The sequence below is a fragment of the Monodon monoceros genome, unplaced genomic scaffold, assembly GCF_005190385.1.
Source record: "Monodon monoceros isolate NGI ecotype Baffin Bay Population unplaced genomic scaffold, NGI_Narwhal_1 Super_Scaffold_18, whole genome shotgun sequence".
Lineage (NCBI taxonomy): Eukaryota > Metazoa > Chordata > Mammalia > Artiodactyla > Monodontidae > Monodon > Monodon monoceros.
Window position 1 is genome coordinate 147,337,126 of NW_021703774.1, and position 26,810 is coordinate 147,363,935.

Sequence of the window (26,810 nt, forward strand, 5' to 3'; positions counted from 1 at the left end):
CTCATTAGCCAGAATTGAGTCACATGCCCATGCCTGAACCACTCACTAGAAAGTGAAATGAAACTACCCTTACAGGATTGGACTAATCACGGTTTACCCTCTGGGCCTGGGGAAGGGCTGGCCCCAATAAAGGCAGGCCTCTGTATTCCACTTGAACTTCTCCTGTTTGCATTTGGTGCCAGAGCACCCGGTCACAGCCCTTTGTGGCCAAGGAAGCCATTTTGACCTCTTCCTGCCTGCACCCGGTAGGTGTAGAGTGTAAGTAACAGAAACTGACTTCAGACAACTAAAGTGAAAAAGGATCAAGTTGGAAGGATAATGAATGGAAGGAGAATCTCATAGAATTGTTAGGAAGGTTGCAGAACCTTCCAAATGGTCCATTGGCTCAAATGAGGATCCAAGGTCCCTTTAGGGAGCAGAAAACAGGAACTTATTGCTGGCAGTCCTGTCATGGCTGCAGAGATGGAAGATTCAGGGGCATGGAAGGAGCATCAGATATACTTAGCTCAGTCTCATGCCATACCTCTGGCTGCAGGAAAGCAGGGAGCCTTGCTTTATAGCCCACCAAGAGCGGGAGAACTAATTCCACCAAAACGAAATCAGGGCGCTATTGCAGAAATAGGGAGTGAGGGGGTAGGCACTGAGTGGCCAAAACCCAGCCAATGCCCACGGTAGCCCATGATGCCTGACCTGAAGACAAAGCAGAGATGGCGTGCTACATGTCCCTCACACGGGGATAAAAGATGACCTTAGGGCTTCCCTGGTGGTGCAGTGGTTGAGAGTCCGCCTGCCGATGCAGGGGACGCGGGTTCATGCCCCGGTCCGGGAAGATCCCACATGCCGCGGAGCGGCTGGGCCCGTGAGCCATGGCCGCTGAGCCTGCGCGTCCGGAGCCTGTGCTCCGCAACGGGAGAGGCCACAACAGAGAGGGGGCCGCGTATCGCAAAAAAAAAAAAGATGACCTTAACTTCACGGGGATGGCCACTCAGAGCAGGAGACACATGAGCACCCTGTCAGGCCCCCAGAAAGGCAGCCCCCCTCTGACATCACCCTGACAAGCAGAGGACTCCATCAAGTCCTTCTAAAGGCAAGCTGAGCCACTCACCTGGGGGGTGGCTACTCCTGGCTCCTCCCAGCTGCTCTAGAAATTCTTCTGTTCACCAATTATAGGAAGCTGGTGACAGACTCAGAACATTCCCGAGTCTTTCCTCAAGACTGCATGAACCCGAGGCCAGTGCCCACGCTTACCATCCTCCAGGTAGGGCAGGTTTCAGGCTTGCCCAGGTCTACTGCAGCACATAGCAAACCATTATGGAGCACCTTCTCTGGGGCAGGTAAGGGCTAAGCACTCGGTAGGCAGTATCTCATTTAATCCTCCCAACCATCCTATCGTACGACTACCATTTTCCTTTTCTACAGATGAGGAAACTGAGGCTTGGGAAGAGGCATTGATCTTCCCATGGACAAAGAAGAAGCAGAGCAGGATTCAGATCTGATCCACAGCCCCCTCTTAGTCACTTCACCGTACTGTCCCACACCCCACTGCTATCGATATCTTGTTCTTCCTGCTTCGAAGAGAAATGGGACTGTGACCTTAGTTCACACATTTGTCCTCTAGGCTTATCCACTCCCCAAAGACCCTCCTCACCTTGGGCATCAGCTCGCCACCTGTCAGAGCCTCGGATGGCTCCAGAACGCCATCCCAGAATGCTAAGTCCTTTCTTACCCCACCCAAGGCCCTTCATGAAAACACAGTCACAAGTTGTACTTTTTAATGTCCACAATGAAACTTTGTCTTTGCCCTCATAGTTGTGTCTTCCAAGGACATGGCTCTGCCTTCTGTTGGCACAGAGCGTCCTTTCTGCTGCCCTTGCCAGTGCCGTCAACCTGGCAAAGGACCAGGAGCTCTACAGGTCTCCAGAGGGCTGGTCTAATGGAGCCATTTGCCAGCTGGGCTCCAGGATCCCCCAGACGTGCCACAGAACCCCTTCAGGAGCAGCCTTGGAGGGAGTTGTGGGGTAACATGAAACATAACCCACTTCTACCAGGGCACCCCACCTTTATCTGTTTTCCACACTGGTCTTCAACGTAAGTTTTATTTTCTAAGAAAAAAACTCTCTGCAGAAAATTTATGGGTTCATTGGATACATTGATGCTTTTTCCCACAAGATTTCACAAGGTTTTCCTTGAACTAAACTCCTGTATCACCCTGGTCACTAGAATTGTCTTATGGAATCATAGCTTATCATTTTCTCTTTGACCTCATTTGAAGGCCAGTACTTCAGGAATAGCCATATATGCAGGAAATACCTCAGCACACTAGTAAAAAATAGAGAAAGTTGTCCACTGTGTTTCTTGGTACCCTTGAAATAAAGACCATGGTAACCAAGTCATCTCAGAAATCTGGGACAGGGGCTTCCCTGGTGGCGCAGTGGTTGGGAGTCCGCCTGCCGGTGCAGGGGGCGCGGGCTCGTGCCCCGGTCCGGGAGGATCCTGCATGCCGTGGAGCGGCTGGGCCCGTGAGCCGTGGCCGCTGGGCCTGCGCGTCCGGGGCCTGTGCTCCGCGGCGGGAGGGGCCGCAGCGGTGAGAGGCCCGTGTAACACACACACACACACACACACACACACACAAAAGAATCCCCCTGCCAAAGCAGAGGACACGGGTTCGAGCCCTGGTCCGGGAAGATCCCACATGCCGCGGAGCAACTAAGCCTGCGAGCCACAACTACTGAGCCCACACGCCACAACTACTAAAGCCCGCACGCCTAGAGCCCGTGCTCCGAAACAAAGAGAAGCCTCTGCAATGAGAAGCCCGTGCACCGCAGCGAAGAGTAGCCCCCAATTGCCACAACTAGAGAAAGCCTGTGCGCAGCAACGAAGACCCAGCACAGTCAAAAATAAAGTAAAATAAAATAAAATAAATTAATTAAAAAAAAAATCTGGGACAGGAGGGTTTGATTTTCCTAGTTTCCTGGCTCCTTCCTACTACTGACAATAGAACCCATCTTGTTTTGCTCCTTACCTTGGCTACTAGAATGCCCAGAGCTGAGATATTCAACTGTGCATCTCTCTTTTTAAAATGATTTTTCCATTATATAGTACTTGTGTATTTCCTAAGAATTAGAAAAAAAGACAAGTAAAAGGAAGCCAAAACCAAAAATTACTTACTGTGTTTCTACTCCCCAAAAAACTGTTAATATTTTCATCTATTTCTCTGGATTTTTTAATGTACAGTTTTCATGTGGGTTTTTTTGTAGGGTTTTTTTCTTTTAACATAGGTGAAATCATCCTGTATATAAACTTTATAGCTTGCTTTTCTCAACCTGATATCTAAAGATTATCACATTCTTTCTTTTTAAATTGAAGTATAGTTAATTTACAAGGGTGTGTTAGTTTCAAGTGTATAGCAAAGTGATTCAGTTACGCATACATAAATATGTTTATATATATATATATTCTTTTTCAGATTCGTTTCCATTATAGGTTATTAAAAGATACAGAGTATAGTTCTCTGTGCTACACAGAAGGTCCTCGTTGTTTACCTATTTTATATATAGTAGTGTGTATATGTTAATCCCTTCCTAATTTATCTTTCTCCCCACCCCTCTCTGTCCCCTTTGGTAACCATAAAGTTACTTTCTATGTCTGCGAGTCTACTTCTGTTTTGAAAATAAGCTCATTTGTATCATTGTTTCAGATTCCACATATAAGTGATGTCATATGATATTTGTCTTTGCCTGACTTACTTCATTTAGCATGATAATCTCTAGGTCCATCCATGTTGCTGCAAATGGCATTATTTCATTCTTTTTTTTTTTTAAGATGCTGGGGGTAGGAGTTTATTAATTAATTAATTAATTTTGGCTGTGTTGGGTCTTCGTTTCTGTGCGAGGGCTTTCTCTAGTTGTGGCAAGCGGGGGCCACTCTTCATCGCGGTGCGCGGGCCTCTCACTATCGCGGTCTCTACTGTTGCGGAGCACAGGCTCCAGACGCGCAGGCTCAGTAGTTGTGGCTCATGGGCCTAATTGCTCCACGGCATGTGGGATCCTCCCAGACCAGGGCTCGAACCCGTGTCCCCTGCATTAGCATGCAGACTCTCAACCACTGCACCACCAGGGAAGCTCCATATTTCATTCTTTTTTTATGGCTGAGTAATATCACATTGTTAAAGGATGCAGAGTATTTCATCAGGCAGATCAGAGGTCAGCAAGATTGTTCTGTAAAGGTCCAGATAGTAAGTAATTTAGGCTTTTCAGGCCATACTGTTTCTGTCCCTACTGCTCCACTCTGCCTCTGTAGTAGGAAAGCAGCCATAGACAATATGTAAATGAGTGGGTGAGGTTGTGTCTCAGTAAAACTTTATTTACAAAAACAAGCTGCCAGTGAGATTTGGCCTGCAGGCTGTAGTTGCCAGCCCCTGATATAGATGGAGTATAGTTTTCATAGACCCGTTATACATTTCCATATGTTAGCATTTAGGTTTGCCTTCAGTTCTTAGAATTTTTGTCCCTCAGACTATATTCCTGGAAATTGAGATGACTGTGCCCCAAAGTACAGTGAGGATATTAGTGAGGCAAAGCTCTTGGTTCATGCTGTGAATTGTTTTCCAAAAGCATTCTCCCAAATTCCGCTACCAGCAGTGATGTGAGTGTGCCCATTTCCCCAAACCCTGTGTGCACTGGGCATTGTCCTTCAAGACATTTACCTCCAGCCTCCCGTGCTCCCTTATGTCTGGACTTTACTTTTGTCTGATGTTTCACGCCTTGGTCTGCACTTTTATTTTTTAATATTCCTCACTTTCTTTTTGGAAGTAGGTAAGATTTAAGCAAGCAGGGGTCAAGTTCAGGGGTTGGGGGAGCCAGGGAAGCACAGAGTCCTAAAGGTCCAGTGAGGGTGGCACTGGCCAGCAGGGCTGACAGCTGTCCTTCCCTGCTGGGTGAGGGACCCACTCTGGTGGGTGGTCACTGACTAGAACTTCCATCACTGTGGGTCAGGTGGGTGAGCGGAGATGAGACTGCCACGGGGAGAAAGGAGCAACACGGCAGGAGGGGACAAAGTGGATTTGGGGCTCAGACGACGCAGGCTTCCATCAGGCTCTGTGTGTGAGCTTGAGAAAGTTATTTTACCTCTCGAATTTGCCCAGTTTTTCATATGTAAAGGGGATAAAACAGTCAACTGCACAGGACTGTCCTGAGGATTCAACAAGAGCCTTAATACCAGACCCTTGCACAGTGCCTGGCACAGAGAAAAGACTTAATGTGTCTTTGTTAAGTTGAATTGGCTTGAATGCTAGGATCTTAGGAGTGATGGGAAACAGATCTATGAATATTTTTTAAAAGAGAAAGAGTTTGGATCCAGTGCACAGTACAGGGTGGGCCTTCAAAAAACAATTGATGCTGAATGAATGGCTGGAACTGTGAAGTCAAACAGCTCCCGCTTTGTCACCTGTTAGTTATACGATCTTGGACAGAGCACCTCCCTCCCTACAGTGCTTCAGCATCCTTCTCTGAAAAATGGGTTTACTGAAGGATATTTACCTAGTGCTCCCAGATGAGAAAACAATCATGGGTGGCTGAGTAGTTTGTTCAGGGTCTCCCAGCTGGTCTGCAGAGAGCTCAGGGTGCCCACCTGCCGGCTTGCTATGAGGATTGCTTGAAGCCAGGATTGTAAATTTTCTGGCTCAATAAATGTTCATTCCTTCCCTTAAGCAAGCTGGTCTGCCAGCCTGGGGGTATTGGCCAGGGAAACTGAACACAGAGGGGGTCTGCAGCCACCACAGGGACTGGGACTGCCCCAGAGGCTGCTGCACGGTGGCTGTGAGTTGCTGGCACTGGCGCTTGGGAGGAGCACTCCAGGTGGATTCTCTGGAGGTCACCTCTCCCAGGGGACCATTTCCCAAGAGCTGTCTCACCCCACAGAGTCCAGTGTGTGCTGTGGCCAAATAGAGAATTTGCCTTTTCTCAGCAGCCTTTTGGCTGAGAGGGCAGCCTAGGCTTTTCTAACAAGCCATAGCTCTCGTACAGGGATGCAAAGCCCATGTGAGGGAGCATGTGGTAGGAGCAGCACTTAGCACAGGATGAGTTAGACCATGGGACGAGCTCCATCACGGTCAGCTGCTGTTGACCTTGTTAGGCTTGTTATCACCACTGCTATGCACCTGGGCTGGGTATAGGACGCTTTACCTCCTCCATATGACATCTGATCAACCCAACTTCCCTTCGAGGAAGGTGTGAGTATCCCCATTTTACAGATAAGGAAACTGAGGCAGGTATGGGGAGGTAAGTACACAACTAGTAGTAACAGAGTGACAATATATGGCCTTGAATTTAAGTATCTGACTCTAGAGCCCATATTCTTAACCATTAGTCATATTTACTGCTCTTCATTGGACATAAAACCTCTCGGTGAAGCAGAAAGGGATTTTAGTCCTGAAATGACCAATGTCCTTCCTTCTGGATTTGTCTGACCCAGGAACGAGGGGACCCTAGATTCTTTGAGGCCAGAACTCCAGCTACTCTTTTGACTGACTCATTCATACTGGAGGCACAGTTATTACCTCTTTCCAGGGAGTATTTCATCAACCATCCAACCAATGTTTTTTAGGGATCTTCCCTGTGCCAGGCCTTGTTCATGGTGCAGGGAATGCATCACAAGTAATAATAATTACAACTAACCCTTACTATGTGCCAGGTACTGTTCTAGACACTGCACATAGATTAACTCATTTAATCCTCACAATCCCACAGATAGCTGGCATTAGCCTTTCCTTATAGATGAAGAAATCAGGGCACAGAGAGGTTAAGTAATCTGCCCAGTGTTCCACAGCTAATGAGTATCAGAGTCAGGATTTGAACCCAGGCAGCCTGGGGTCAGCATCCATACATTTAATTGCCCCTGCACTGTTGTGGCTCACGTAGTCCCTGACTCACAGAACTTCTAGTCTTTCCTTTCCAACAGGCATGTTCAAATAGGACCAAACTAGCTTAATTCAGTTTTGTTTGCTAAGAAGCAAACTGGGCAGTGAGAATGAATCATCCTGAATTTATAAAGTGCTTGACATCATGGGGACAGTGGGAAAGAGTCAAGGTCATGAATGGGACCCTGGTCTATTTTCCACCATGGCCTTGACTGCCATGTGCCCTTTGGCAAGTCTCCTCGCCTCTCAGCCTCCATTTCTTTATTTGCAAAATGGATTGTCAGTACCTGTTCTAACTGCCTCCAGGCATTTTTGTGAAGACCAACTGGTGTGGCAGATGGAAAGAAGATTTCAAATAGAAAAAAAACAGGCACTGGGCAAGGATTTGTTATTGAACCAAAGTGAAATTTTGGTCAGCTTGATGAATGAATGAATGAATGAATGGTCCTAGCAGGCCTGCAGATTGGCTCCCTGGGTAACAAATGGCTCTGTTCGGGAAGTCTGTTGGAAGTTTTCAGAGTCTCATCAGGGCTCTCTCCTTGGCCATGTCCCATGCTCCCGTCCCTTGAGTTATTTTGCATCTAACTTTGTGTGAGGCTCCAAGACTGCTTTGGCAAACATTCATTAATGTCTGTTGGGAGAAAGGCCTTGTGCTAGACTCTGTGGGGACACTGAGATGAATTTTGAATGGTCTCTGCTCTCAGGGGCTCAGAGGCTAGGAGGAGAAGTAATAATAATAATAATAATAATGATAATAACGATGGCCAGCATTTACCACATCCCAGATATTGTGTTGAGTTTTTATATGCATTATTTCATGTAATCATTGCAACAATTCCATGAGTTACTAAAACTTTTGTCCCATTTTGCATGAGGAACCAGATTTAGACAGGTTAAGTAACTTACCCAATTTCACACAACTCTGAAATTATAGAGCCGGGCATGAATTTGACAAAGAGTATGTGCATACAAATAACTCTATTATAAGGTGGAAACTACAGCGTATCCTACTAGAGGGGCAGGGACAGGCCTCTTGGCATTCAGAAAGGGAAGGGGAGCAGGATGATGGTGGTGATGACAATGGTGGTGCTGACAGTCTGTTGACGGTAATGATGAAGATATTCATGATGGGAGTGGTAGTGACGGTCGTGGTGATAATGGCAGTGATGGTGGTGAAGAGGATGGCGATGATGACGATAACCCTCTAGTGCCCGTTTGTTGAGCTTTTCTTTCATGCTAGGCCCTGACCTGGGTGCTTCCTACTATCTCATTTCATCCTCATAATGACTTTCCAATGTCAAGGTCATCATCTCCATTTTACCCATGAGGACTCTGAGCTAGAGACAGGCTGAGTGGCCTGCCAAGGGCACGCATCCAGCCAGCACTGGACTGGAGCTTAAGCATGCCTCACGGCAGAGCCATGGCTCTTTCCCATACCAGGGTCCCTAACCCGTGGGCCATGGGGCCGGGCATCCCGGAGATGCTCCATAAATACCTACTGAGCAAATATTGAATGAATGGATCCCCGAGGGGTCAAAGCCTTAAACCCAGAAGACAGAAATAACATGTCTCGAGTGAGTATGTGTAACCGTTATTTAAATAGATATAGCGGTGCTGTGATCATTAAAATACAAGTTAATTGTAAAGCATTATGTTCATGTGGCTTTTGTATTGTTCTTTATTTTTTTTTTCAATGAAAATATACTAAGTGTACAGTTCGGAGGAGTTTTGAGAAATATTTTCACACAAAAAGGGGTCCTAATGCTAAAAATGGTGGGAAGCGTCCTGCAGTACTGCACGTCGTGTGAAGTGCTTTGCCCAGTGTCTGGCACAGAGGTCACTCAGAGGAGAGAGGAAACCCACCAGGCTGGGGATTGCGAGCTGTGGCATTGGTCCTGGGTCTACAAGTGACTTACTAGACCTGAGCTGTCCCTTTCCATGGCTGTCTCTATGAGACCTAACACCAGCATCTAAGAGATTTCCCAAGTGGCTATGGAATGCTGGCATGAATGAATGGATAACGGAAGAAAAAAATGAGTGAATTACGACGAATGGTGCTCAGGGAGCCTGTGAGGGGATGTTTTCCCCAAGGAGTGCTTGAAAGTGAGAGGTTTTCAGCCAGAGAGCAGAAATAGAACACAGGGGGTTCAACAGGGGCCGTTGACTCCAGACTTCCAGCTCTGTGAGTGGGTGGTTAGGCTACGGTGGCATCCCCAGGGGTGTCTGATCCTGACTCTGTGATGACCCTGTTGGAGATGGGGTGGTGGCTGGAGCTTGGCTGTGAGGCTCCTCTCAGCAAGCCTGTGCTCCTTATTTGGGGATGCATTTTTCAAACTCAAGTGCAAGCTGACAGATGGCAGTGGTATAATATTCTCACATTCTCTACTTCCCACAGGCCTCCTTCCAACACAGCCCTGCGAGCTCTTAAAAACCTCTGTCATATCTCGACCATGAGACCACGGCTGGCTCTTGGCAGGTAAGCCCCCCATTGCTCCCTCACACCACGGGGCATGGAGCAGTTTCAGCACAGCCCTGAGACCACGGGCACGTTTGTGGCCAAGAGGTAGGTGGGGCTGACTCCAGTCTTGGCAGGAGAGTGGAGCCTCACACTCTACCAGGACTTCAGGACAAAGCTGCCAGATGTCCAGAGTCCTGCAGCTGCCATTTCTACCAATGGCAGTATATGGCGCTAGGAACGTGTCCTGGGACAGAAGCCAGGGAACTGGTTCTGACACCGTGTCAGCCTTTACTGCTCAGGAAACTCTCAGGCAAGAACCTGCCTTTCTGGGTTTCTGTTTCCCTATGTGAAAGTGAGGGAATAGGATTCAGTGAACTGGACTCAGAGCCAGCTCTTCTAGCCTCTGGCCAAGGCCATGGGCTGGGAGGAGGGATGGTGGGGACAGCAGCTGTCTGCCACTTCCCTAGGGCTTGTCTCCTGTTTGATTGCTCCATGGACCTCCATGGAGAGCCTGGGCTGGGCTTTGCGTGTGCCATGCGTGTGCATGTATGCATTTGAGCCCAGGACCTGTGTCCCTTCCAGCAAACTGTGCTTGAAGTCGAACTCAAGCATGGACAGTCACCAGCCCTGCACCTGCCCTGTCATGGCTGGACAGCACACCACGGTCCCTGTAGGCTCTGGTGCCCAGATGGGAAGGGCAAAGGCTGCCCACATGCTGAGAGCATGGGCAGTCCTGCAGCAGACTGTGGGTGTGAAGATCAAGCTGGGTGACGGGCAACACAAGGTGGGAGGCTAGGTTACCGTAACGGTGAGGCCTTCGTTCGTGTGGGAGTGAGTGCAGGGCCAAAGCTCATGGGCAGATCTTCAGGGCAGGCTGGGAGAGCTGCCCAGGAGATGAGACCAGGAGGGCACTGAGGCCTAGAGAGGAATAAAGCACATCCTTGCCCTGAAAAAGCTTCCCATCCGAAGGAGGAGATGATGTGCAAATAGCCACAGTACAGGAAACCTGTGAAGGCAGGAGGGGTCCATTCTGTCTGGGTTTGGTTGTGGGGTGGTTCAGGGAAGACCATTTGAAGATGACACTTGAACTGGGCTTTGAAGGATGAATAGAAGTTCACCAGGTTAAAAAAAAAAAAAAAAAAAAGGAAGAAGGGCGTTCTAGGCTGAGGAGACAGCATGTACAAAGGGGGAGTGGCTGGGGTGTAGGCCCAAAGGAGGAGTGAGGAGAAGTGAGGCTGGGAGAAGTGGGTGGGCCTTTGAATGCCGGGCCAAGGAGCTCGGGGTAGGCCCTTTATGATCAAGGAAGGGAAGGAGATGGTCAGCTCCGTGGTGCCAAGAGAGGCCTCTGGGGCCCGGGGAGAGGCTGAGAGCAAAGAGGAGGGGCTCGTGTCAGAACCTACTGAACATTGGTCATGGGAGGCCCAGGACAGGATGCCCCTCACTGAAGGGTCTGTGCCCCACCGGGGCCCTTCAGGTCTCCCGATGAAGAGCAGCCACAGGGACGCTGGGGCCCCCGTCCTGTGCCGGGGGCCTCTCCAGTGGAGGGCTGCTGGCCTGGCCATTAGAACCCCTCTTCCCGCCGCACGCAGCTCCCCTCCTCCACCGCCCCTGAAGAACGGTAGGCCGCCTCCCCCAGGACAGCACCATGTAAGGATGCAGCGTTGTTACCGAGGCCCTTCTCAGCCTTCTCCCGTCCTCTCCACTACACAACGAGGAGGCTCCCCCGCTAGAGTTGTTTTCTGTGTGGTGGGTAACACTCCACAGTCGCGTAGTTTTACAGTTTCCTCTCTTGGCAGAACTCAGAACGCCTTCACATCTGTTGTCTCTCCTGGGACAGAAGAAAGAGTAGGCTCTGGGACCCGAGAGCGCTGGGCTCCGGCCCTGCCCTGTCACTCCCCTGGGGAGCAGCGTAACCGCCTGTGCCTCAGGGCCTTCATCTCCTAAATACCCACCTCCTCGGGTGGTTCCAGAATCAGATGCCAGAGCTCGTGTGAAAGGCCAGCTCGGTGCCCGTCACATGGGGAACTTATATTCTGTGCTGCTCTACCAGCTCATGTCCCAGTGATGGAGCAGGTGGCCTGGAAAGGCCTGTGGGTTTTTTGGTTCAAGGGTGGCATGAACAGTTCGTACCTGTGCTTTAACAGGCAGGCAGGCCCATGGACTTAATTTTCCTTTGAAAAGTTCATTCAGCAGAACTTTCCTGACACCTCCTCTTTCCAGGCACTGGCAGACACTGGGGGCCCCGACAGGAATAAGATGGTCCCTTCTGCAGAAGGGATGTGTAAACAAATAGCAACACACTGTAAGAAAGGAACAGAGCTGTGGAAGAGGGAGCATGGAAGGATCAGTAGGGATTCGTCAGATCAGGAGAACCGTGGAAGGCAGCGAGGGCATTGCAGGCAAAGGGGCCAGCAGGTACGCAGGCATCACCGTGGGAAACCTCCTGCTTGGTGGGGCATCTGTGTTAGTGTTTACGATGACCTGCTCTGCAGAGCTCTCCATCACAGAGAAGCATCCAAGGAAGGCTGCACCTGCCCCCTCGTCAGCTCAGGAGGGTCAGATCCAGGCCAGGCTTCACAGTTTAAGAGGAACATCAGTGAGCTCTGAGATATGGCCAGATGTGCAACTTCTAGTGCCCAGGCAGCAAGGAGCTTCTGATGCTTTTCTTGCTTTGAGTTGAGGGCACGTGTTACCCACAAACTCAGAATTAGTCAGGGAAACGTTATTGCTGTGTTTGTGCTGGGGCCTGGGATAGAGACGAATAAACATGGATCCTGCCCCAAGTACAGAGAAACAGGTGGACAGACCTTAAAGGCCCATATCACATATCTACAGATGCTCTAACGGGGTGGGGAGGGCATTCAAAGTGCTAAGGGGCCATAGAGGAGGGGCAGTCAGAAGGCAGGAGCAGGGGGCCGTCATAAGGAGGGAATCTGAGCCAGATGATAATAAGAATAAGAATACTTATAATAACTAATGATTATTGAGCACTTACTATGTGCCAGGCACTGCTCTAAGAGTTTTATATGGATTTACGTTTCACCTACACAACAATGCTATGAGGCAAGTGTTGTTATCATCCTTTTTTACAGATGAGGAAAATGATGCACAGAGAGGCTGAGTAACTGTCCAAGGCACACACAGCTGGGGAGTGGCCTAGCCAGGCCGAACCTAGGCAGTCTGGCCTCAGAGCCCACTCTTGAAGGACCTGGCATAGCCTAAACACTAAGCACTCTCTAAGAACTAGAGGCACCAACAGGATTGGGACCATGTCTGTCTTGCTCTAGCACATAGTAGGCACTCAGTAAAAATGCGTTCACTAACTAGAATGCACAGATGCATGGATACGTTGATCCCTGAAAGAGCAGGGACAGAAAATGGGCACAGGGACAGGCACTGCAGACAGAGGTTACAGCTGAAGCAAAGGCCTCAGGTACCAGCACGTGGAGTTGCTTCGAGGCTCTGCCAGGTCTGGAGCACTGGAAGGCTGGAGGGGACCAGATAAGGAAAGCAGAGTTTGAAAGGGAGCTTTCCTGGCCAACCCTTCCTGTTCCAAAGACCTGGCACCTGCCCGCCTTCCCCTGCAAGCCTTCCCCACCCAACCTGTCCCACATCGAGAAAGGGAGGATGCCTTGACCTTTGTGTCCCCACACCTCTCTGTCACCCATTCCTTCAAAGGCTCCCAGAGGCAGGGGAGGCAGGGGAGGCCTGCACCACCCAAGAGGGGCTTAGGAAAGACAGTTTAAAACGTGCTCCTGTACGGGATGGCTTTCTGGATGTTTGAGGCTTCAGGGAGCCGGTGTTTTTCAAAGATCCTTCCTCCCTTCCTTCCAGCTCTGTGGGCTATGCATGGGAAACTAGAGCTGGGACTTAGCTCTGTGGCTTCCTAGCTGGGCGCTGTTGGGTAAAGCGATTCTGTGCCTCAGTTTCCATCTCCATAAAGTGGGAATAAAAACAACAGAATTAAAGTGAGCAAGGTTTGGGGAAACTCCCATTCAGATCGAGGCTCAGTGAAAAGTAGTTTCTCGGCTTCCTGCTTTGCTTCTGGGGCCTCAGTTTCCTCCATAAAAGGAAGACTTGGAGAATGTTGATCTTTCCAGCTTGACATTCTAGGATTCAAAGCTGTCCACACTGGAGGACTAGATATACAGACACATTTACACATACATATGTGCTATATGACTGTAAGTATATACAATGTAATCACTTTTATAAATTTAAAATGTATACTAAATTATATTTAATATAAACATATAATTGACAGCATCTTTATTGTGTTTTCTTCTGCTTGAAAAAGTAATACATATTTACTGAGAACATTTTGGAAAGTACAGAAAAAGAAAAAGTTTCAGCCGCTATTCCACATTTGACACTGCCTCTTAGATAGTCAGGGAATTCCTCTCCCACCTTTTTTCCTATGCACATACACAGATTTTTCAAAAACATATTTGGGATTGTACTCTGCACCCTATTTTTTCACTCAAGCTGAGCTATGGAGCCAGGTCTCTGGGCAGGGCTGTCGTCCCCACGCCCGAGAGGAACCAGAGGCAGCTGCTACCCCAGCTGTTCTGTGCCCGCTTCCCTGCTCCTGCCTGGGCGGCCGGCTGCAGGCATCTGACCTTCGGATGTTCTGTGTCTCTGGCGGGTGCACATTTTACACTAATTTTAGCCTAGCCTCTCAGGCCCGCTGGCCTTGGGGGCTGCACACAATGGACGGCTTATGTAGACAGCTGCCAACAGTGCAGGAAGAACCGTCCCACCTTAAAATGTTCCCCATCACCGGCCAGTCCTCTGCTCTCAGAGAACAAGCCGGCTCCCTGTTCCTTCTCTCACCAGGAAGGGGCCAGTGTTGATGTTCCCAGCCCAGCAGGCTGGACCTGGCGGGCAGGTGGCCCACCAAACACATGGGCGATTGCTTCTCTGGATGGGGCCGTGTTTTTACAGGACAGGCTTGAATTTGAGCTGGAACAGCTGAGAGACACTTCCCAAGAAATTGCTGGGTGGTGAGTTTGCAGCAGGGCAGCTGGGTGTCTGAAGTGTCCCTGGGTGTGTATAGAGAGCCTTCCAGAGCCTCACCTTAATGCTTTACCTTTGTCAAGTTTGTACAAACGTACAATGTTCTTTGACATCCGGTTTTGTCCTGATGACAGCCCTGTGTATGGGTGACAGAATTCCCATTTTACAGGCAAGGGAACTGAGGTCGAGATGGGGAAGTAATTTGTTCAAGGTCACCCAGCAAGTCAGTGGCAGGGACTTGAACATGAACGTGGGTCTCTCACCCCAAGTCCAGGGCGCTTTCCATTCACTGGCATCGTACAGGTAAGGGGTTCAACCAGGTTCATATGCATCTGCTCTGTGTTTCCTTAGGTTTGGTATTGTTTTTGCAAAATGGAGATACTTTAATTTTCACCTTAAAAGTCATACGTGTTTATTGAAAATAAATATACCTGGTTGGTCTGTTTCTAAAGCACAAATCTGATTGTGGGAGATTCTCGCTTCAAAATGTGTGATGGCTCCCTTTGTCCACAGAGTGAAGTCCACGTGCCTTAGCCTGACATCCAATCTTCACAGCTTGCTACCTGCTCAACCCCTTCCCCACTCTCTCCCAGTCTGGGCTCCCCCAGCACTTAGACAGCTCTACCGTGGCACCAAGGTGGGGCTGGAAACTTTCCTTACGATCTGCCCCCTGAGCAGAATAGAGCCATGAGGCAAGAAACCAGGGGGTTACTCATCTCCATGTCCCTGGGGCCCACCCGCGGCCAGACATGGAGCCAAGACCAGTAAATGTATTGGTCCCCAACCCACGGTCCTTCATGAGAAACTGGAGCTTTGATCTATGCTTAGAAGAAAGCCGAGGCCTGCCCGGCAGCTGCCAGCCCCATAAGGAAGTGGATGCTTGGCCGGACTCCCAGGAGGGGCCTGCAGGGCCAAGTCAAGAAACACCAGCCCTGGGCAGGCTGGGAGGAGGAAAACGGAAGGGCGTCCCCAGATGTGTGCTGGAGACCAACCCCTTACCCCATGGCAAACCTTCCACCTCCACCCCCTCCCCTCCCCAGTCCCTTGGTGACAATACAGCCTGTGTAATACATCCGCAGCCCGGACAGTGGCTCTTTGACCCAAGTCCGATGCTCTTCAGGAACAATCCATAGGCATCACAGCTGCTCTGGGGGGAGAAAAGTTCTCTAGGGACTATCTTGGCTCAGTGAGGGCAGGACCCTCTCTCTCCGACTCCGTGTGGGGCTCCTCTCTGGGCATAGCCCCTCAGCCTCCCAGACTCTGGGCTCTGGACATTACTGTGAGAGAGGCAAGGCCTTCAGAGTCCCACAGCCTCAGCTCCTGCCAGTCCTGTCAGTTACTAGCTCAGGGCTCCATCTCTCTGAGCCTCAGTTTCCCCATCTGCAAAATGGGACTAGTGATACCAGCCTTTCAGGGTTTTTGTATCTTGCAGGAAAGTGCTTTTCAAAAAGCCTAGCAGAGCAGCAGACACACAGTGAATGCCTGTGCTCCTTCTTCTGGAGGGTTCTCAAGGCCTCGAGAGCCTCCCTGAGAAGTGCCAAGGCTGCTCGGTGAGGATGGAGGTCTCTGGGGAGAGGTGCTGGGGCAGGTTGTACATGGCACAGCAATCTAGCAGCTACCACTTCTCTGATTCTGACGTGGTCTCAGGGATTTAGCCAAAGACAAACATTTTGTTTCCTAATGAAAGCCCGTGGAAAAGTAGACTTTTATGACGGTTGTTTCACTTCACTTTCAGCTTTCTAGGAAGATGTCTTTCGTTCATTTTTTCGTTCATTTATTCATTCGTTCTACAAATGTCTCCATGGCCTTGACCACCTGCCAGATGTGTCAAGAGATGCACAAACAGGCCATGCAGGGCCCCTGCCTTCCGAGAGCCCACCGTCTCACTAATAATTGTCATTCAGGGTAAAAATGTAGGAATGACATGGGAAAGGCACAGTGTTGGGGTAGGGAGTGATCGTTTCCTGAAGGGTTGTTTGGGAAAGGGTCCATGAAGAAGGTGGCACCAAAATGAGCCAGTTAGGAAGCACAGAGGGAAAAGACCCCAGTCTCCAAAGAAACAGAAGCGTAAAATTCCAAGAATAAACTTAGGAAGTCATTGTGGATTAGTGTATAAGTTAAATGAAATCCCAATTAAAATCTCAACAAAATTTTGTAATAAAATGATTATAAAGTACATCTGGAAAAATAAACATGGATGAATGGCCTAGAAAAATTCAGTGTTGGTAAAGTGTAGCTCAGTGGACCTGAACAGAGCACCCAGAAGCAGGTGTAAGTGAGCGTGGTGTTTAGAATTAGAGACAAAAAGACTGATGATTCCTGACATGCCATAAAGACAACCAGTTAGCTATTTGTAGATGGAAAAAAAAGAATGAAACTAGATCCATAATTCAGTCCTCACATCAAAATATTTCCTAGGTGAAGAAAAAGCATGAAACCAGAAAAGTACTAGAAGAAAAACAATGAGGGAACATTTATGTCATATTGGGATGGAGAATGCCTCCTTAAGTAGAAAACTAAATCCAGAAATCATGAAAGAAAATAATTAAAAACCCCATGGGCAAAAAACACAATGATCAAGGTTAAAAGATTATAACAAGCTAAGAAAAGTATTTCAATTTGCAAAAGACAAAATGCAGGGCATATTAAGCGTATGAAGGGTAGTCACCAGTAGTCAAAGGATGTACATTAAAGAATCAAGTTGTATGTTTGGGTGCCTATTTCTTTTTTTATAATTTTTTTAAATTTATCTTTATTTTTTAATTAATTTGTTTATTTTTGGCTACGTTGGGTCTTCGTTGCTGCGTGTGGGCTTTCTCTAGTTACAGTGAGCGGGGGCTACTCTTCGTTGTGGTGTGCGGGCTTCTCATTGCGGTGGTTTCCCTTGTTGCAGAGTACGGGCTCTAGGTGCACGGCTTCAGTAGCTGTGGCACGCAGGCTCAGTAGTTGTAGCTCGTGGGCTCTAGAGCACAGGCTCAGTAGTTGTGGCGCACAGGCTTAGTTGCTCCATGGCATGTGGGATCTTCCAGGACCAGGGCTCCAACCTGTGTCACCTTTATTGACAGGCAGATTCTTAACCACTGCGCCACCAGGGAAGTCCGGGTGCCTATTTCAAAGCATGAGAAAACCTGGGGAGATGAGGAATGGGACACAGGGACACTGGAGCACTGTTAGTGGATTGTGAATTGATACATTTTCTGGAGGGGAGGTTTAACAGTATGTACCAACATTTTCAAACGGGCATACCCTTCAACTCAGCAGTCCGCTTCTAAATAGGTATCCTAAGGAAACAATCAAAAAGTGCCTGGAATTGTATGTATAAGAAGGCAACAGAGCACAGTGGTTAAGAGTGAGGCATCAGAGGTCAGAGAGACCTGGTTTTATGCCATGTGACCCTGGAAGAGTTACTTAACATCTCTAAGCATCAGTGCCCTCAACTGTAAAGGGGGCATAATAATAACACCACTTTCATAGGCTCGTTGTGAGATAGTATTCAATGAGATGATACTTACAAAATTCATAAATATGATTTATATAAACATAAATTTATCTGTATACTTGTTTATAAATAAAATTCAGTGAGATAATACTTACAAAACTCTTAGCAGAGGGCTGGGCCCATAGTAAGTACTGAATGAATGTGGCTATTTTATTATTAGCAATACGGCTGTTTATCTTAATGTTGTTTATAATAGTGAATAATCGGAAACAACCAAATTGTCCATCAGTAGGTTAATAAGTAAAAGAATGCTCATGGAGATGCAGCCATCTAGAGACCTGTGTTTATGGGTCTGGAAAGGTGTTTTTCACATAATAGTGTATGAATATTTTTTAAAAGGTGTCAAAAGAATGTGGAAGGTATGTTCTAAATGGTATACATCTGTGTATCTAGAAAAGTACTGTTCATTCTTGTTATTAACAGTAGTTAAGTTCTATAAAGTTCCACAAACACTGAATTTATTTTGTGAGCAATGAACCATTGTTCCTAGGAGAAATACAGCATTGGTGCCTGCGAGCCTCTGGTCACAACTTTCTTGTCAACCTGTCAGTACGTAACCTTGTTGTATGTGTGTTTCTATCAAAACACCTTATTTAATATATACTGTTGATTCATTAACATTGCACTCATGGCCAATAGCCCTGTAAGTCTTGCCTGAATGAAGCGTATCTAACACATGTGTTGTCTCTGTAAGGCACATCATAGTGAAATCACTGACAAAAAGCACAAAAATGCAAACATCATGACACTAAATAGACTGTAAAAAGGACACTTGTTGACATAGGGGAGCTGAAACAAGAAGGCAGTGTCGATGGACATTTAGGTGGCTTCCACGTCTTGGCTATTGTAAACAGCACTGCAATGAACATTGGGGTGCACGTATCCTTTTGGACCATGTTTTTCTCCATGTATATGCCCAGGAGTGGGATTGCAGGATCCTGTGGTAGCTCTATTTTTAGTTTCTTAAGGAACCTCCCTACTGTTCTCCATAGTGGCTGCACCAATTTCCATTCCCATCAACAGTGTAGGAGGGCTCCCTTCTCTCCACACCCTCTCCAACATTTGTTGTTCGTGGATTTTTTCACGATAGCCATTCTGACTGGTGTGAGGTGGTATCTCATTGTGGTTTTGATTTGCATTTCTCTAATTATTAGCAATGTTGAACATCTTTTCATGTGCCTCTTGGCCACCTGTATGATTTCTTTGGAGAAACGTCTATTTAGGTCTCCACCCATTTTTTGATTGGGTTGTTTGTTTTGATGATATTAAGCCACTTGTGGGGAGACTCAAATCTTTTGCTCTGCGCGTGTCTGCAAATGACCACAAAAGCGCCATGAGCATTGATTTCAGGATTGCAAACCAACTTAGTGAGTAGGTGAATTTACAAATGCAGAAACCTTGAATAATGACAATCAACTGTATCTAAAAAAAGATGGTCATGTTAATGATGGTTATCTGACGGTCAGCGTGAAAGGTAATTTTCCCCTCTTGCTTCCTTGAACTTAAAATGCTTTAACTTTTTTATGGTGGGCATGTGTAAGTAAAATCAGGCAAAGCAGTAAAGTTCTTTTCATTTTGGGAAGAAAAACTTGTCACTGATGGCTTTCCATTGTCAAGATAAAAGCCAAACTCAGTAGAATAATAAAAACAGCTAATAATTTTAGATAATGCTTACTATGCACCCCACAGATTTCTAAGCCCTTTATGTATATTAATTCATGTACTCCTCACCAAAAGAGATAGGTACTATTATTATATTACCCTCATTTTAAGGTGAGAAAACTAAGGCAAAGAGAGGTCAGATAACTTGCCCAAGGTCAGAGCTAGTGAGAAGCAGAGTTCAGATCAGAACCCAGGCAGTCTGGCTCCAGAATCCATGCTTTCAACCAAAATTCTGTGAGCGCATGCTCAGTGCCTAGCCTGGCTCTGGGTCGCAGAGATGCCCAGGAAAATCTGACCAAGAGACTTGCAGTCTGGAATGAGGGCAGCAACAAGGATGCACCAGCACTGTCGGCTCGTGGCAGGGCGGTGGGGTGCTTCCCGGCCCAGCCTGAGGGCTCAGAGAAGGTGGCATGCTTTAGCTCAGTACTCCAGGCCCCCCGAGTCTGGCTCCCCTTCCTTTCTCACCTTCTTACAGGCACACCCTCTCTCCCACCAGGGCATCCCACTCACAGCCACATGCAACCATCCCCCTCTCTGAAGGAGCTCAAAAGTCATCTTCTTGGGGCTTCCCTGGTGGCACAGTGGTTGAGAGTCTGCCTGCCAATGCAGGGGACATGGGTTCGAGCCCTGGTCTGGGAAGATCCCACATGCCGCGGAGCAGCTAGGCCCGTGAGCCACAACTACTGAGCCTGCGCGTCTGGAGCCTGTGCTCCGTAACAAGAGAGGCCGCGACAGTGAGAAGCCCGCGCACCGCAACGAAGAGGGGCCCCCGTTCGCTGCAACTGGAGAAAGCCCTCGCACAGAAACGGAGACCCAACACAGGAAACATAAATAAATAAATAAATAAATTTAAAAGTCATCTTCTTTCTCAACATCAGGAAGAAGCGAGGGCTCCTTCCCCTGATCACCGCTCTATTTTGGAGCCATTGTCTCTACTCACCTGTCCATCTACCCCCTCGAATGAACTTGTCTCATTTCATCTATCAGTAAGTGTTAAATGAATAAATAAACAAGTGGAAATACCTAAGATTCTGAGCCCGCCCACCCCCCCCAAACATAGGCCAATGGGACTGTAGCACAGTTGCTGTTGAAGGCTGCCGAGGCTCTGGAGGACTCTGGAGGGCTGCTCTGTCTGCCCTGGAGCCTCTGCGACCACAGGATCGGGTGGTGGAGCTGACAGGGCTGCGAGACCAACGTTACGCAGGGTGTTGTTCCTGTGGCTTCTGAAAAACCCCCCACCCCAGTGGGAGAGACTAAGAAAGGTCCCATTCAGCTTCTCTTGGCATTTCCAAGGGAAAGGATGGGGTTTGGATTGGCTGGGCTAGGGACATCTTTTCTAAAATAGTCTCATGCATATTCAGCTGCTCCCTGAAATAGTCGGGTGGCTATTTTAAGCGGCTTCTACTCAGATGCCCACACATAATGGCATCTACCTTGAGCGTGTAAACCAGCAAGAAGAAAAGAAAAGGGTATGAGAGGACAGTGTTAGGAGGCTTTTGATGGATTCCTACCACTCCTCCCCCACCCCTTGGTGTGTTTTCCTCTCGGGGACTCTCTTGCATGAAATTGAAAGTCATGGTTACTATGACAACTCACTGGAGGAGTTTTCCCATCCAGTGACCTCACCCACCCGGATCTCAGAAGGCACAACTACACCAGGACAGCCATCACTTAAAGCACAATGACGTTAAGTCCATGACAGAAGTTGGTTAGTTTACTCCTGAGAGAGTCCCTTAGTACCCATTTCCTCATGCTTTGTACACAGTCTAACAAGTTCCCAGCAGATTAGAAGTAGAGGCAGTGGGAGGGTAGAGAGACCCTAACAGCAGGAGGTTGAGGTTACAACAGACAACCCAGCTGTTAGAGTAAAGAGAGAGCAACTCTATAAAGGACACATTTATTAACAAGTATGTACTGAAGCATCAATGTGTACCCTGTTTGCTGGGGAAATAAAGATAAATAAGACACAGGTCATGGGATGAACAGGTAAATAAACAATCGTAAGTGTATTTATCTAAACTCTAACTTTGTTTCCCCCGAAAAAGATTCAAAAAAGAAGATGGAAATACAATGTTATAAGGGCTGAATTCAGAAATACAATGTCATAGGTGCCAGGGTTGAGGTAAGGACACTGGATTTGCAAAGGAAGGAAACAGATCTGTCTGAGGAGGTTGGGAAGGTGAGGCTTGGGCAGAGGGATAAGAGCTCTTCGAGGACAAGCAGGTGGTGGCCTCTGTTCAAGGTGGCAGGCACAGCACGTACAAAGGAACAGAGGTGGGAAACAGCAGGTCTGTTTGGGGACTTCCAGCTTAGGGTGTCTAGAGCGTGATGCTGAGGGGGAGGAAGGGGGAGGGGGAGAAAGGGGGAGGGGGGAGGAAGAAAGGGAGATGATGAGAGAAGAGGTGGGAGAGGTCTCAGAGCCACGTCTCTGGGGCCTTGGAGGCTCTGCTCTATTAGAAGAACTCTCTGGGGCTCTTGTGTGTTTGGGCAGAGATTCCTACCCACTCCAGTCACACCTGAAGGTCTCCCTGTGTCATGACATAGCACGGTGATTGGAAGAAAATGAGATTATGTTAAAAGCTTCACAGGGAGAGGTGTGACTATTAAGAATGAGATGAAAGTTCATTCCAGCTTCTCAGGACATGTATCAGAAAAATGAACAGGGAGGCTGGAAGCCTGGGCCCCAGCAGGAGGGTAGTAATGAGGAACAACTGACTTGGGGCCCTGGCCCTCAGCCAGCTCAGCTGTATGTCAAGAAGAAGAGATGGCTTACCTTTATATGTCTGAATTTAGGTTTACACTGTTGCCCCATAGTTACCCAGAAAAGATTCTGCTTTGTTTAGGGCAGCCTGGGAATGGTGGGAAAGTGTGTGATACCTTTCAGAAAGATGGTCACTCAGAGGGGCTGGAAAAGAGCAATAGATGCTTAAGGAGGGAAGGCATCCTCTCTGGAGGACACCTGTCCAACAAGGCCCGACCACACGTTACATCTCAGTTGGCTTCTTTGGAGGCTTCAGGAACCATCAGCAAGAATCCCGGTGCCCAGAGGTGCGGCATGTCTGTCCTCTTCCTGCCTTGAGTTCCTCCACGTGCATGCAGCTTCTTTATTCTTCCCTTGTTTGTTCATTGATTCGTTCCTTCATTCCCTTGGAGCCACAGACTGGGAAACTGTGGGCATAGATGATGGTTGTCTCACTGAATTTTCAGGGAACTGTGAAAGCCCTGAAGTTATAAGAGAATGAGTGCATATTCTGTGTTCATTTTCTGAAGAGATGGCGCGTAGCTTTCAGCAGATTCTCAAAGGGGCAGGTGACCCCAAAAAAGGTTAAGAACCACTGATAGAGATGGATATTGTTTCATTTTAAAACAAATGATTTCACCTTTTGGTAGACGGGCAGGGCAAGGAAGTGCCAAACGAAATTCCTAGTTCTGTGGCGAGCTGTCTCAGATGATGAAGTGACACTGGGGACTCTGCCAGTGTCCCCGGCATCGCTGTGCACCCAGTGCGTGTGCTTGCTGCAGCTGATCCAGGCCCAGAGGCCTTCCAAGCACCAAGGGAGGGCAAGATCCCCAACCGAAGACTTCTCTCTGTTTCTCTCTCTACCCAACCACAGTCCCTCTGTAAGGCCCCTTTCCAGCCTGTGCTTGGTAGAACGTGCAGAGGTCCTCCTGGTTTGGGTAGATTTAGAAAGCTGGAAGAAATCTGAGAAAGGAGAAGGTATATGAGCTGGAGTTGCAGAGGTCTGAGGTATTGAATAAGGCTTTGAAGGGAAGGGGCAGCTGAAGGGTATTGATCAGTTATAAAAGTCAGGTTGTGTCAACCTGGCAAGCTTCCAGTGATTTCCTGTCTCTGAGTAAAAGCCAGAGGTCGCATAAATGGCTTCACAGGCTCCGGTGATGTGGCCACCGATAACTTCTCGTACCCCATATCCTCTGGCCTCTATACTGTTCCTCAAACTCTGGCCTCAGGGCTTTTGCACTTGCTGTTTCCTCTGCTGGGAAAAATACGCACAGGGTTCACTCCCTCACTGCCTTCAGGTCTTTACTGAAATGTGTCCTTCTCGGTGAAACCTTCTCTGGCCCCTATTTAAAATGGCCATGCCTCCTACGGCCACCACCCCATTCCCTGCTTTGCTTGTCTTGATAGCATTCACATGCCATTGTCTATACATTATTCCCAGTGCCTGGAACAGCGCCTGGCCCAAGGCAGATGCTAAATTAATATTTGTGGAATGAATGAATCGATGCTTACCGTGCTCTGAGCTAGTTGCTTTAACATACTGTAATCTCATAGGGTCCTGTAGTAACTCAGCAGGGAAGCTTTGAGTCTCCCTCTTCACAGATGACAACCAGAGACTCATAGCAGCTTGGAACCACTTCCTGGCTCTGGGGTCAAGAAGCTCCTGCTCTCTGTTTGTTCCCCGCCCCCACTCCTGGAAGCCTTTGATACTGCTTTCCCCAGGGCTCCTTGAGCCAGACAAGAGGTCGGGTTTGTACATGGTACAGTCAGTTGTTGAAAGTCCACAGCAAACTCTCACGATCCAGCTGTATCCAGGTCAGACAGTGTTTGACATGTCCTGGAAGTGGCCAGTCAGTCTTATCAGTAGCAAAGTAAAGGAGAAAAGAAAACAACTTTCTAGGGCTTTTAATGGATTCCTACTCTTTATTGCCATCCTGTAATGTGCCTTAAACATCAGCTCACTTTGCTGCAAGAGATTACTTAAACGAGGACTTTGCTCTTTGAAAATAGAGCCCAGAACCCAAAAGTAAGCCCAGAAATGTGTAAGATAGACACAACATGAGGCCACTTCCATATACATAAGCCGGTTCTTTTGCTCGTAGTGGAATCCATTGGTGCCCATTTTCTTCATAATTCTAACACACGCCCAGCCTGTGGGAGTAGCGGGTATGGGAAGATGGTGAAACAGGACACGGGCTGCATGGATGAAGGGAGAGCCACACCACAAACCCCCATAGGTGCCCTGTGCTGGTTATTGAGGTTTACAAATATGACACAGAACGTGCCTTTAAGGAGCTTGCAATCCAGCTAGAGAAACAGATGGAAAACAATTAAGTGTATTTATTTATTCAAATCTCCCCTTGCTCCAACAAGGATTCTAGGTAGAAATAGGAAATATGATATAGTAATATGCTGCTATTGAGGTGGGGATGGGGGCTCACAAAGGAGGGGATGCTCCCTTCTCCCTGGGGAGTCAGGGGGTCTCAGAGACAGCGGTGCTCGTCCACTTGGTGACCCAGCATGTGGCCTTTGTCGCTGGAACATGGGGCAGACAGCCCTCCATCCAATGTATGTGCTGTGAGCCGGTCCTGCCCCTTGGGGAACTTCTAGTCCAGTGAAGCAAAGACCTGTGATGTATCTACAGTGCCTCCCTCCTCCTCTGTTCTCAGCGTATGGAAAGCCCCCAGGCTAAAGAGGCTGTGGCATTTCCTGTTGGTGGCCGATGGGCTTGGTCCTCCTGGACCCTCAGCTTCAGGCTGCACTGATCACAGTTCCAATAGTAGCTCTGGTTGCAGGGGTAACACCTCGCGTTCAGACAGCACAGCACGGTTTGCAAAGCTCCAGGGCATCTCATTTGTTCCTGCGTGCAGAAGGCCAGGAGAGAGCCAATTTCCAGGGAGTGGATGGGACCACAGAGGCTCAGAGATTCCAAGTTTCACTCCCAGGAAGTGGCAAGAGCCAGGACTGGAATCCTGGGGGGGGAGAAACCACGCCCACACAGGCATGTAGCTGCGAACACCAGCAAGGGACCACCTAACAGCAGGGGAAGGTGCCGTAACTGGCGGGGAAACACTTGGGCTCTGGAATCAGATTGAACCAGGTTCAAATCCTGCCTCCACCAGCTGTGAGCTGGGTGCCCTCACCTCCCTGAGCTTTGGCCATCTCACCAGGTAACTGAGAACAATCTTACCTATTATACTTCGCAGGCTTGCCGTGAGAGTTAAATGAGATGATGCATGGCAATCCACCTAGCAAAGGCAGCAATGAGAAGGGCCACCCTGCATGGCTTAGTTTGTGGCAAGCTTTACATGTATTATCTCAGCTAATCCTCCCAGCAACCGGCAAAATAGGTAGGATCATCGTTTTTTACAGATTTACAAAGACACTGAGTTAACCACAGCACCCAGAGACAGCAGCTGGTGGACCCTGAATACCGGCTCCAGAGCCCCGGTTATTAAACATGAGGCTGTAATTCCTCCTCATCTCATTTCACTCATGAGCCTTTGACCCACACAGTCTCGGCCACTTGCCAAGTCTGTGGAAGTGACCCCCTGACCCAGCAGGAGGGAAGCACCATGGGAGACCCTGGAGAGGTCAAGTGAGCTTGACTATGGAGGAAATGGTCAGCAGCTGTGGCCTTGGGAAGGAAGGGCTAAAAGGTCACAGGCACCAGGCAGAGCCGCATGGCCAAGGTGGTTGGTGGCTTTGGACTAACAAAGTGGTGACCTGGAATCCAGCGGGCTGGGCTTCCCTTTTCCACTTCCTTCCCGTGCCGACCGTCCCACTGAGTCACCTCCAGGAAGTCGGGGCGCTGAGGTGGAGAGAGGGGAGCCCTGGGTCCTCCTGCGCCCTCGCTGCCACCTCACCGCGTGACCCTCAGATGCCCGCTTCCCCTTGCCTGGGCTTAGTGTCCACACCTGTCACACAGGGGGCCTGACTAGATCTCCCAACTCAGGCAAAGGGCTTTTTCAGAGGGAAGACAGCTCAGGACCAAGGCCCTCTCAGCTGGTAATCAGTTAGGGATTTAACAGCCACTGTCTGAAAAAAAAATATATATATATGCATGCATAATTGAATCACTTTGCTGTACGCCTGAAACTAACACAACATTGTAAATCAACTATACTTCAATAAGAAAAAAATAAAAAGAAGAAGAAAGAAAAAAATTTAGTCATGGGGCCTCCTGAAAACAGCCCTGTGCTCCCATACAACTTGCTGGGTTCTGCCATGGATCCCGAGTGTCACCATCGGGTGCTGGGACCAGGAGGGTGGTAGAGGGCAGACCCTCCAAATGCTGGAATGGTGATGGCCGCAAGGGGTAGCAGCCACAAAGCTACCGAAGCCTCTTCTTCCTTAGCTCCATCCTTTGCCAGCCTTCTGTGATTCATGTTTCTGAGTTTTTACTGAGTCCTGGGCCCTGGCGAAGGTCCAAGTAGATCCTTCAGGATTCTAGTGCAGGTACAATCTTGTGGGAAAATGCACGGCCAACGTGGGCCTTCTCTCAGCTCCGAGCAGTGTC

At 48.5% G+C, this 26,810-nt stretch overlaps 1 protein-coding gene across 3 annotated transcripts in view; it reads left to right on the forward strand.

The window, feature by feature from the left end:
• The window catches only part of HIVEP3 (human immunodeficiency virus type I enhancer binding protein 3), a 500,899-nt gene that overhangs the window by 323,968 nt on the left and 150,121 nt on the right, over positions 1-26,810 (forward strand). For all 3 annotated transcript variants that reach the window (XM_029229090.1, XM_029229092.1, XM_029229094.1), the window contains one exon: positions 9,312-9,392. The gene's annotated coding sequence lies outside the window, so the exon portion shown is untranslated. The remainder of the gene's footprint in view (positions 1-9,311; positions 9,393-26,810) is intronic.